The 13497-nt window shown below is 39.2% G+C and overlaps 1 protein-coding gene across 2 annotated transcripts in view; it reads right to left on the bottom strand.

Moving 5' to 3' along the window:
• Positions 1-13497, bottom strand: part of SHROOM4 (shroom family member 4) — a 246323-nt gene that overhangs the window by 134088 nt on the left and 98738 nt on the right. The window lies entirely within an intron of this gene.

Raw genomic sequence — 13497 nt, 5'->3', positions numbered from 1 at the left:
GGAACTCCCATAAATCTGTTGATTTATCAACAGAAACTCTACAAGCCAGAAGGGAATGGCATGATATATTTATAGTTCTGAAAAGGAAGTACCCACAACCATGAATACTCTACCCAACAAGAGTCTGGTTCAGGTTTCATGGAGAAATCAAAGGCTTTCCAGACAAGCAAAAGTTAAGAGAATATAGCACCACCAAACCTGCTTTACAACAAATGCTAAAGGAACATCTCTAGGCAGGAAACACAAGAAAATGAAAAGAGCAACAGAGAAATAAATTCAAAACAATTAAGAAAATAGTAATACGATCATTGGCAGAGGAGCCTGGTGGGCTCAGTCCATGGGGTTGCAAAAGAGTCGGACATGACTTAGAGACTAAACAATAACAACAGCAATATGATTATACGTATCAGTAATTGCCTTAAATCTAAGTGGATTAAATGCGCCAACCAAACGACATAGACTGGCTGAGTGTATACAAAAACTAGACTTGAATATATGCTATCTACTATATACCCACTTCAGATCTGGGGACACTTACAGACTGAAAGTAAGGGGATGGGAGAAGGTATTCCATGCAAATGGAAATCAAAAAAAGCTGGAGTAGCAATACTCCTATCAGACGAAATGGACTTTCAAACAAAGACTGTTACAAGAGATAAAGAAGGACACTACATAATAATCAAGGATTCAATCCAAGATGAAGACAGAACAGTTACAAATAAATATGCACCTACATGGAGTACCTCAATATGTAAGGTAAATACTAACAACCATAAATGGAGAAATTGAAAGTAATACAATTACAGTGGGGAACTTTAACACCCCACTCTCATCAATGGACAGATCATACAGATAGAAAATTAATAAGGAAACACAGGCCTTAACTGACACATTAAACCGGGTGGAGTTAATTGATATTTATAGAGCATTCCATCCAAAAGCAGCAGACTACACATTCTTCTCAACTGCACATGGAACATTCTCCAGGATTGGCCACATGCTGGGCCACAAGGTGAACCTTGGTAAATTTAAGAACATTGAAATCACATAAAGCATCTTTTCTGATCACAATGCAATGAGACTAGAAATAAACTACAAGAAATAAAACTATAAAAAAATACAAACATGTGGCAGTTAAACAATATGTTACTAAACAACCAATGGATCACTGAAGAAATCATAGAGGAAATAAAACAATACCTAGAGAAAAATGAAAATGAAAGCACAATAGTTCAAAACCTATGGGATGCAGCAAAAGCAGTTCTAAGAGGGAAGTTTGTAGCAATATGATCTTACCTCAGGAAACAAGAAAAATCGCAAGTAAACAACCTAACCTTACACCTAAAAAACTAGAGGAAGATGAACAAACAAAACCTAAAGTTAGTAGAAAGAAATCATAAAAATCAGAGTAGAAATAAATGAAATAAAGACAAAGAAAACAATTGTAAATATCAAAGAAACTAAAAGCTTGTTCTTTGAAAAGATAAACAAAATTAACAAACCTTTAGCCACACTCATCAAGAAAAAATAAGGGAGAAGACTCAAATCAATAACATTAGAAATGAAAAAGGAGAAGTTACAACTGACCCCACAGAAATACAAAGGATCATAAGAAACTGCTATGAGAAAGTGTATGCAAATAAAATGGACAACCTGGAAGAAATGGACACATTCTTAGAAAGGTACTGTCTCCCAAGACTGAACCAGGAAGAATTAGAAAATATGAACAGAATAATCACAAGCATTGAAACTGAAACTGTGATTATAAACTCCCGACAAACGAAAAGTCCTGGACCTGATGACTTCACAAGTGAATTCTTTGAAACATTTAGAGAAGAGTTAACACCTATCCTTCTGAAAATGTTCCAAAAAATTGCAGAGGAAGGAAAACTTTCAAACTCATTCACCCTGATACCAAAACCAAAGATACCACACACAAAAATAAAATTAAGGCAATATCACTGATGAACATAGACACAAAAATCCTCAACAAAATACTAGCAATCTGAATCTAACAATACATTAAATATATCAATCACCATAATCAGCTAGAATTTATTCACTGATACAAGGATTTTTCAATATCCACAAATCAATAATGTGATACACTACATCAATAAATTGAAAAATAAAAACTATATGATCATTTCAATACAAACAGTAAAGCTTCTGACAAAATTCAGCAGCCATTTGTGATTAAAAAAACAAAATATTCTCCACAATGTGGGCATAGAGGGAACATACTTCAACATAATAAAGGCCACATACAACAAACCTACAGCTAACATCACACTCAATGATGAAAAGTGGAAAGCATTACCTCTAAGATCAGAAACAAGAAAAAGATGTCCACTCTTCCCACTTTTATTCAACATAGTTTTGGTAGTCCTAGCTAAAGCAATCAGAGAAGAAAAAAAAAAAAATAAAGGGAATCCAAATTGGAAAAGAAGTTAAACTGTCACTGTTTGCAGATGACATGATACTATACATAGAAGATCCCAAACATGCTACCAGAAAACAACTATAACTCATCATGAATTTGGTAAAGTTGCAGGTTATAAAATTAATACACAGAAATCTGTTGTTTTTCTATACACTAACAATGAAAGATCAGAAAGAGAAATTTAAGAAAATTCCATTTACCATCACATCAAAAAGCATAAAATACCTAGGAATAAACCTACCTAAAGTGAAACTGTTAGTCACTCAGCCATGTCCAACCTTTTGCAACCCCATGGACTATAAGCCACCAAGCTTGTCTGTCCATGGACTTCTCCAGGCAAGAATACTGGAGTGGGTTGCCATGCCATCTTCCAGGGGATCTTTCCAACCCATGGATTGAACCCAGGTCTCCTGCATTGCAGGCAGATTCTTTACCATCTGAGCCACCAGGCAAGCCCAAAAGTGAAATCTTAGTCTTCCCATGTGGTGCAAGTGGTAAAGAACCTATCTGCCAATGCAGCAGATGTAAGAGACACGGGCTTGATCCCTAAGTCAAGGAAATCCCCTGGAGGAGGGCATGGAAACCCATTCCAGTATTCTTGCATGGAGAATCCCATGGACAGAGAAGCCTGGCAGGTTACAGTCTATGGAGTTGCAAAGAGCCAGACACAATTGAAGTAACTTAGCATGCACAGACCCACCTAATGAGGTGACAAAATATGTGTACTCTGAAAACTATAAGACGTTGATGAAAGAAATTGAAGACAACACAAATAGATGGAAAGATATACCATGTTCATTTATTGAAAGAATCAATATTCTCAAAATGCTTATACTGCACAAGACAAGCTACAGATTCAATGCAATCTCTATCAAATTACCAATGGCATTTTTCACAGAACTAGAACAAAAAATCTTAAAATTTGTATGGAGACACAAAAGACCCCAAATAGTCAAAGCAATCTTGAGAAAGAAAAACGGAGCTGGAAGAATTAGGCTCCCTGACTTCAGACTATACTACAAAGCTACAACCATCAAAATAGTATGGTACTGGCACAAAAAACAGATCAATAGAACAGGATAGAAAACCCAGAAATGAACCCATGTACCTATGGTCAATCTATGACAAAGGAGGGAAGACACACAATTTTGCAAAGACTGTCTCTTCAATGAATGGTGCTAGGAAAACTGGGCAGCTACTTGTAAAAAAAATGAAATTAGATCATTATTTAACACTATACACAAAAATAAGTTCAAAATGGGTTAAAGACCTAAATGTGAGACTGGACACTATAAAACTCCTAGAGGAAAACATGGTAGAACATTGACATAAATCACAGCAATGTCTTTTTCAATCTGTTTCCCAGAATAATGGAAATAAAAACAAAAATAAACAAATGGGATCCACTTAAACTCAAGAGCTTTTGTACAACAAAGAAAACAATAAACAAAGCAAAAACACAGCCTACAGATGAGGAGAAAATATTTGCAAATGATGTGACTGACAAGGATTAGTATCCAAAATTTACAAACAGCTCATGATGCTTAACAGCATCAAAGCAAACAACCCAATCAAAAAATGGGCAGAAGACCTGAATAGGCATTTCTCCAAAGAGGACATACAGATGGCCAAAAGGCACTCGAAAAGATGTTTAACACAGCTAACTATTAGAGAAATGCAAATCAAAACTACAATGAGAAATCACCTCACACCACAAATAATAAATGCTGGAGAGGATGTGGAGAGAAGGGAACCCTCCTACATTGTTGGTGGGAATGTAAATTGGTACAGCCACTATGGAGAACAGTATGGAGGTTCCTTAAAAAGCTAAAAATAGAGCTACTATATGACCTTGCAATTCCACTCCTGGGCATATACCTGGAGAAAAAACATGATCCAAAAGGATTCTTGCACCCTAATATGCATTATAACACAGTTTACAATAGCCAAGACATGATAGACATGAACCTAAATGTCCATCAACAGAGGAATGAATAAAGAAGATGTGGTACATATATACAATGGAATACTACTCAGCCAGTAAAAAAAAAAGGAAATAATTCAATTTTCAGCAACATGGATGGTTGCTCGAATATGACACTCCAACGTGTCATACTGAGTGAAGTAAGTCAGACAGAGAAGGACAGATATTGTGCAACATCTCTTATATGTGGAATCTAAAAAGAAATGATACAAATGAATTTACAAAATAGAAAAAGACACACAAACTTAGGGAGCAAACTTACAGTTGCAGTTGGGAATAAAAGGGGTAAGGGATAGTTAAGGAGCTTGGGATGGACATGTACACGCTTCTATATTTAAAATGGATAACCAACTCTGTAGCACATGTAACTCTACTCAATGTTATATGCCAGCCTGGATGGGAGGAGAGTTTGAGGTAGAATGGATACATGTATATGTATGGATGAGTCCCTTTACTGCTCACCTGAAACTATCACAACATTGTTAATTGGCTGTAGCCCAATTCAAAATAAAAAGTTTTTTAAAAAGTCAATGGCATGATTGTGAATACCTCTGCTTGCTATGAAATATTTATTGGAAAAACTAGGCAATTAACTGAAACTTCATTGTCCAGTTCTAGGGCTTCTAGCCAGATTACACCACAGTCCTGAACTCACAGGTTCATCTGGTTGGTTGAATTCATGGATGCAAAATCATATATTAAAGGGAGGGTGAACTGTAAGATTCTTGAGCTTCCATAGATTTTGGTATCCACAGGGGTTAGGGACCACTGTACCTGGCCATTCTCCTACCTCCACCAGCTTGTCTACTGTCTAAGAAGGCAAACAACATAGCTAACTGTGTGAATTAACTTTTTTGAACTACATAAATGGAAAAGGTCCACTCAGAATACAGTAACTATGAAAGTGAAAGTGAAGTCACTCAGTTGTGTCAGTCTTTGCAAACCCATGGACTGTAGTCTACCAGGCTCCTCCATCCATGGGATTTTCCGGGCAAGAGTACTGAAGTTGGTTGCCATTTCCTTCTCCAGGAGATTTTCCTGACCCAGGGATCAAACCCAGGTCTCCCATACTGCAGGCAGACTCTATCTCACCTGAGCCACCAGGGAAGCCCAACAGTAACTATATTGCTTTAAAAAATAAGTATAACCTCTGGGACTTCCCTGGTAGTCTAGTGGTTAAAAATCTGCCTTCCAGTGCAGGGCACATGGGGTTCTATTCCTGGTCAAGGAACTAAGATTCCACATGCTGCAGGACAACTAAGCCCACGAGCTGCAACTACTGAGCCACATGCCACAAGAAGAGCCAGCATTCCCTGCTGAAAGATGCCACAACTAAGACACAATGCATCAAAAAAAAAAAAAAAAAGTATATTCTCTGAATGTCTTTTTATAACTTTTGTAAAGATTTTCAAGTTTTGAGTAACACTGCTGCTGCTGCTGCTAAGTCACTTCAGTCGTGTCTGACTCTGTGTGATCCCACAGACGGCAGCCCACCAGGCTCCGCCGTCCTTGGGATTCTCCAGGCAAGAACACTGGAGTGGGTTGCCATTTCCTTCTCCAATGCGTGAAAGTGAAAAGTGAAAGTGAAGTCGCTCAGTCGTGTCTGACTCTTCGCGACCCCATGGACTGCAGCCTACCAGGCTCCTCCGTACATGGGATTTTCCAGGCAAGAGTACCAGAGTGGGGTGCCATTGCCGTCTCCATTTGAGTAACACTCCAGACATCAATTCAGTAATTTGGCCTTTTCTGTGTAATCAATAGAGAGAAAACGTAGAGATGGAGATAATCTGGCTTTGAGAAGTTTAACTATCAGGAATGGATCATCAAATTATAGATAAAGTCTGTGCTTATTCTGAAACTAAGTTTGACTTGAGCAGACCACAAGTTGGGGATGTTTCTGATCTTCCCTCTCTTACCCCATTGGTATCCCCTAGAATCCGCTCATGCTAGGAGGAATCAATCAGAGTGACCTGGACAGGGGAGATGCAGGGTTTGAAACCTCCACAGCCTATTTTCCATGGCTTTCAACAGTCTGGGCTGCAGACAAACTACCTGCCCTAACTTGTTTCTTTTTTAAAAATTTTTAATTGGAGGATAATTATTTTATAATATTATGTTAGTTTCTGCTATACATCAATGTGAATCAGCCATAGGCATACATACATCCCCTCCCTCTTGAACCTCCCTCTTACCTCCCATCCCTCTAGGTTGTCACTCTCTCCCTTCAAAATTCCTCCCAAACTCCAAAGTAGTCTAAATTTGAAAAACAAGGAACTGTCACTTCTAATTTAAACTTTCCTACCTTACCCCAGCTTCCCCAAAGGCAAAACAGAAAACAAAAGCCCCTCTCTTAAATAAATGAGAATTAAAAAACATCAACCAACTAAAAAGATGTAAATAGGCATGGTTCTAAGTAGTAATTCCTATGTGGAACCAGATTGAGGAGGTGGACACCAAAGATATTCTTTCCCTTACCAACTAAGAATCCTACAAGGGGCTGCCCCAGAATGTAAAGTTCTGTGGATCAGAACCACTGGCTCTCCTGACCTTGGACCAAGGGAACTGTGCCCTAGATTATGATCAATCTTTACAGACAACTCGTTCCTCCCAAGCTGCTTAACTGCCATCTATTTTTACTAATCCTCATAAGGAAAGCTCTCAATGCTCCAAATCATTAAATTTCCCCCAGGGATTATCCCAAGTCAAATTCTAAACATCTTTGCAAAAACTCAATCCAGAGCCAAGCTCAGCTCTAAGAACTTGATGATGAGGAAAGGGGTAGGGAGTTAAGCGCACTGTATCCTACATCAGCAAACGAAAGCAAGTTGGTCTTTGCTCCTCCTCCTAAGTCAATCAGTCCTGCTGTCTCCGTAAGTCAGGTAAGGAAGAAAAAAAAATCACTGTGCAAGAGCAAACTCAGAGTTTCTTACATTATCAGCAAATATGCTTATTGGGATCCTGTTCACACTTTGTCAACTCTAGCCATTTGTTGATACTGAAATCTTTTGCTGACATTTAATGTTATCAGTGTTTGTCAAAAATGTTATTTAGCTTTTGGTGGTTTAGGACAGTAGTCTGTAGGATGGATTTATATGTCCCAGGCTATACACAAATGATCTACTGGAAAGGGTGATAATGGAAGTTCTGATTACATTTATGCTTATCTAATTAAAAAATAAGCCTTATCAGTATTTAATATTGGTGATGGTAGACTGTATCATCCTAAATAAAATTATGTACATTGGAGACATGTGCTCAAAACATTTTCACTGATGTAAATTTGTACTAAAAAAAATTTGGCCAGACTTCAATGAGAGGGCTAAAACTATAAAGCTTTTAAAGGAAAACACAGAATATTTTTATGACCCCGAGGAGGGCAAAATTTTTTAGGCAGGATACAAAAAAGCAATAGTCATAAAAGATACAGTGTTATATTGAGTTCATCAAAATAAAAATATGTTCCTTAAAATGTCACTAAAAATGTGAAGAGACAAGCCACAGACTGGAAACATATTCATAATGCATATATCTAACAAAGGATTTATATTCAGAAAATCAATAAGAAAAAGACAACCAATTGACAACTGGCAAAATACTTGAACAGGAACTTCACTAAAAATATATGTACAGCAATATGAACTCCACATTGCCGGTTGGAGTGTAAAATGGTACAACCACTTTGGAAATCTGTATATCTAATCTAGGACCAAGAAATTGTACATCCAAGTGTACCTAAGAGAAAGCAGTGTATGTGTCCACAAAAAAAGACTTGATTGTTCATAGTGGCTTAATTTACAATAGACAAAAAATAAGAATGACCCTGGGGCTTCCCAGGTGGTGCCAATGCAGGAGACATAAGAGACTCCGATTTGATTCCTGGGTCAGGAAGTTCTCCTGGAGGAGTTAATGGCAACCCACTCCAGTAATCTTGCCTGGAGAATTCCATGAACAGAGGAGCCTGGCAGGCTATAGTCCATGGGGTTTCAAAGAGTTGGATATGACTGAGCGACTTAGCACGCATGCATGCAAGAATGACCCATCAAGACATACCTATATACAAATTAGCATACTGCCTAGCAACAACAAAAAGAGCAAACTACTGATACATGCAATGAAGTGGATGCCTATCAAAAATATTACATTGAGCAAAACAAACCAGATTAAAACAAATACTGTATGATTCTATTTTATTTGGGAGAATGGCATTGAAACATGTAAAATAGCATGTATGAAACGAGTTGCCAGTCCAGGTTCGATGCACGATACTGGATGCTTGGGGCTGGTGCACTGGGACGACCCAGAGGGATGGTATGGGGAGGGAGGAGGGAGGAGGGTTCAGGATGGGGAACACATGTATACCTGTGGCGGATTCATTTTGATATTTGGCAAAACTAATACAATTTTGTAAAGTTTAAAAATAAAATAAAATTTAAAAAAAAGAAAAAAAGAAAAAAGAAAAAAAAATAAAGAACAAGAACAGACAAAACTAATCTATGGTGATAAAAAGTTTAGTAGTTACCTCTGAGAGGGTGTACTGACTGTGAAAGCACATGAGCGTAACTTTCGGAGGTGCTGGAAATGTTTTACATGTTAATCTGGGAACTGATTACATGGGAAATATATGTACATCTAAAATTCACTGAGATACGTGAATTTACATATATAGTGACATCTAAAATGAACATATTTTTTATTTTGAAGAACTTCAATATAATACTGTATTTTTATGATCATTGCTTTTTGTATCCTGCCCCCAAAATTTGCCAACCTCAAAAAAGTTATATATATATAATATATATATATAATATAAAAAAAACACTTATTCTTTAGTTTAAGAGATACTTTTAAGAACTCTACACTATACAGATTATACTTTTTGAGGTAGGGCCCAAGGACTGGGCACTATATTCACATACTCATAGCTTTAATCAAGGCAAAAGTATTTCACTTAAAGAGTAAGCCTTTATGATAGGGCTGAAACTTATGAATTTGCCCATTGTTCCTCTGGGCTTTGAGATAGTATTCATCTGCTCCACCTCCCACTCACCCACCCACCCCCTTCCAATAAAGTAGGTGATTCCAGTAGGAAATAACGTTGAAGACAAGCACTTTGTTTTCTTTACCTGTCAACTAGTAAAGATGAAAAGTTTAAATCACCAACCAATTTCTATGTTGATATATCATAAAACCAGAATCAATCCCTTATCTAATCTTGGAGCCATCCACCTTTGTTTCTCCTGTCTATCTCAGGTATGTTTCTTTGTCATGGTCCCTAGGATTCCTGCTACCCACTCTGAGAAGCAGAACTTTAGGTCAGGCCATTGTCACACTGGCAAGGATCTCTTCTTCAGATAACATTACTGCCTCCTACTGTATTACCTATGCTTCTTAGCTGTCTAATAAGCTATGAATTTCAGTGGTACAAGTGAGAAAGAACCTTGCAAAGCTGACGTGGTAGAGAGAGTTCAGGGATGACTGAGGTGGAAAAAGATCAAAAGCTCAACAAATGGATATGGCAGCAGGTTAAAGATTTTGTTCCTGATTTTTAGAAGCAGTTGCCAGCAAAAGAGTTCACTATATACAACCATGATATAAGTTCCCTTGTACAGGGTTTTAATAGTCTAAAACTTAAAGTCCTTGATGACTCTCCTTAGCATTAAGACAGCATGGAGTGCAAAACTAGTGGCTGAGCCTTGGGGACTGAAAAGACCAATAGTCTTTTATATACCACATAAGATCTTTATGTAGCATCCCATCATTCAGGTATCAGCTCAAATACCACAAGGCCTAAGAAAGGCCTTCCCTGACCACAAATATCAAGTAGACTCATCTGTTTCCTCCACCCCAACTGCCATTATTTTCCATCACACTGTATGTGTGCATGCTAAATCACTTCAGTCATGTCTGACTCTGCGACCCAATGGACTGAGGCTTGCCAGGCTCCTCTGTCCATGGGATTCTCCAGGCAAGAATACTGGAGTGGGTTGCCATGCTCTCCTCTAGGGGATCTTCCCAACCCAGGGATCAAAACTGGGTCTCTTAAGTCTCCTGCATTAGCAGGCATGTTCTTTACCACTAGAGCCACCTGGGAAGCCCCCTCCATCACATTACTTGTTTTATTTTCTTCATAGAATTTATCATTTTGCATTATTTTATTTATTCCTATATATGTTGACATTTGTCAGGATACTTGCATTATAATGGGAGAGATAGTCAGACAATGTCTTTTCACAGTCCTATTACTGGACCTAGGAAAATAAAAGTCTGTATTGATCATAGTGTTTGTTCAATAAATTTTTGTTGAAATTAAAATTAGAAAGGACCTCAGGATACGAAACTAAAAGACACTTGCTCTATGGAAGGAAAGCTGTGACAAACCTAAACAATGTATTAAAAAGTAGAGACATCATTTTGCCAACAAAGGTCCATTTAGTGAAAGCTATGGTTTTTCCAGTAGTCATGTGAGAACTGGTCCATAAAAAACTGGGAATAGAGCTGCCATATGACCCAGCACTCCTGCTGCTGGGCATACATCCCAAGGAAACAAGAACTGAAAGAGACACACGTACCCCAATGTTCACTGCAGCACTATTTACAATAGCTAGGACATGGAAGAAACGTAGATGGCCATCGGCAGATGAATGGATAAGGAAGTTGTGGTACATATACACAGTGGAATATTACTCAGCTATAAAAAGGAAAGCATTTGAGTCAGTTCTAATGAGATGGATGAACCTGGAGCCTATTATACAGAGTGAAGTAAGTCAGAAAGAGAAAGACAAATACTGTATATTAACGCATGCTGCTTCTACTTACTCACTTCAGTCATGTCCAACTCTGTGCAACCCTATGGACTGCAGCCTGCAAGGTTCCTCTGTCCATGGGATTCTCTAGTCATGAGTTCTAAAGTGAGTTGCCATTTCCTTTTCCAGGGGATCTTCCTGACCCAGGGATTGAACCTGGGTCTCCTGCATTGAAGGCAGATTCTTTACTGCTGAGCCACCAGGGAAGCCCCATATTTGGTGGCTCAGAAGTTAAAGCATCTGCCTGCAATGCAGGAGACCCAGGTTCGATCCCTGGGTCGGGAAGATCCCCTGGAGAAGGAAATGGCAACCCACACCAGTACTCTTGCCTGGAGAATCCCATGGAGGGAGGAGCCTAGTAGGCTACAGTCCATGGGGTCACAAAGAGTCAGACACGACTGAGCGAATTCACTCACTCACTCACTCACTCATGGAATTTAGAAAGATGGTACTGACAATCCTACATGCAGGCCAGTAAAGAGACACAGATATGAAGAACAGACTTTTGGACTCAGGGGGAGAAGGCGAGGGTGGGATGATTTGAGAGAACAGCATTGAAACATATATACTACCATATGTAAAATAGATGACCAGTGCAAGTTTGATGCATGAAGCAGGGCACCCAAAGCCAGTGCTCTGGGACAACCCAGAACAGGGTGGGGAGACAGGTGGAAGGAGGGTTCAGGATTGGGGGGACACATGTATAGCTGTGGCCAATTCATGCTGATGTATGGCAAAAACCATCACAGTATTGTGAAATAATTATCCTCCAATTAAAATAATTAATTGGAAAAAAAAGAAGGCTAAGCATTGAAGAATTGATGCTTTGAATTGTGGTGCTGGAGAAGATGCTTGAGAATCCCTTGGATTGCAAGGAGATCAAACCAGTCAATCCTAAAGAAAATCAACCCTAAATATTCATTGGAAAGACTGATGCTGAAGATCCAATACTTTGGCTACCTGATGTGAAGAGCTGATTCACTGGAAAAATACCCTGATGCTGGGAAAGATTGAGGGCAGGAAAAGGAGGCAACAGAGGATGAGATGGTTGGATAACATCACTGACTCAATGAACATGAGTTTGAGCAAACTCTGGGGGATGGTAAAGGACAGGGAAGCCTGGCATGCTACAGTCCATGGGGTTGCAAAGAGTTGGATACAACTGAGTGACTGAACAACAGCAGCAGAATATCATTCCATTCATTTGCCTGATTCTAGACAAGTAACTGGAGAAGGCAATGGCAACCCACTCCAGTACTCTTGCCTGGAAAATCCCATGGACGGAGGAGCCTGGTAGGCTGCAGTCCATGGGGTCGCTAAGAGTCGGACACAACTGAGCGACTTTACTTTCACTTTTCCCTTTCATGCATTGGAGAAGGTAATGGCAACCCACTCCAGCGTTCTTGCCTGGAGAATCCCAGGGATGGCGGAGCCTGGTGGGCTGCTGTCTTTGGGGTCGCACAGAGTTGGACACGACTGAAGCGACTTAGCAACAGCAGACAAGTAACATTATTTTCACTGGTGGGCTGCTGTCTTTGGGGTCGCACAGAGTCGGACACGACTGAAGCGACTTAGCAACAGCAGACAAGTAACATTATTTTCACTTTTCTTATCATATAACTGAGGTTCAGGGATGTTACATAACTTGCCCAAGATAGAAAATCTAGTAGTGTTAGTCACTCAGTCGTGCCCAACTCTTTGCAACCCCATGGACCCCTCCAGGCTCCTCTGTCCATGGGATTCTCCAGGCAAGAATAATGGAGTGGGTTGCCATTTCCTTCTCCAGGGGATCTTCCCGACCCAGGGATTGAACCCAGGTCTCCTGCATTTCAGGCAGATTCTTTACCATCTGAGCCACCAGGAAAGCCCATGATTAGGCTTCAAATATTTTCTTCCTCAAGATTGTGACAAAGCCCATGTTTTCCATGGGTATATTGCTATTCATGATCCTTAACTAGAAACTCAACGAGTTCTGACTAAAGAGGTACTTTAGTTTCCCAAGCCTTTAAAAAACATTATTATTGGCTCAGAATATTCCAGAATAATTGTCCTTTGAGTTAAACATCGCCTCTTTGTGATGAGTGCTCAGAGGTGAATGCTAATTTGGTGGGAGGAATGAAGCTTTTAAGTAAACTTAGGTGCATGGCAACAATACCTTGTATCCATATATATGATTCTCTTTAGTTTGCAATGCTCCCAGCCTTAGGAAGTTAATTTAAAACACACACAAGCCCTCACAAAGAGACCATGAACACTAAAGAGATTTA

The sequence above is a fragment of the Bubalus bubalis genome, chromosome X, assembly GCF_019923935.1.
Source record: "Bubalus bubalis isolate 160015118507 breed Murrah chromosome X, NDDB_SH_1, whole genome shotgun sequence".
Taxonomy (NCBI): domain Eukaryota; kingdom Metazoa; phylum Chordata; class Mammalia; order Artiodactyla; family Bovidae; genus Bubalus; species Bubalus bubalis.
Note: the sequence above shows the minus strand (reverse complement) of the source record. Positions and strands in the feature narration are given on the sequence as shown.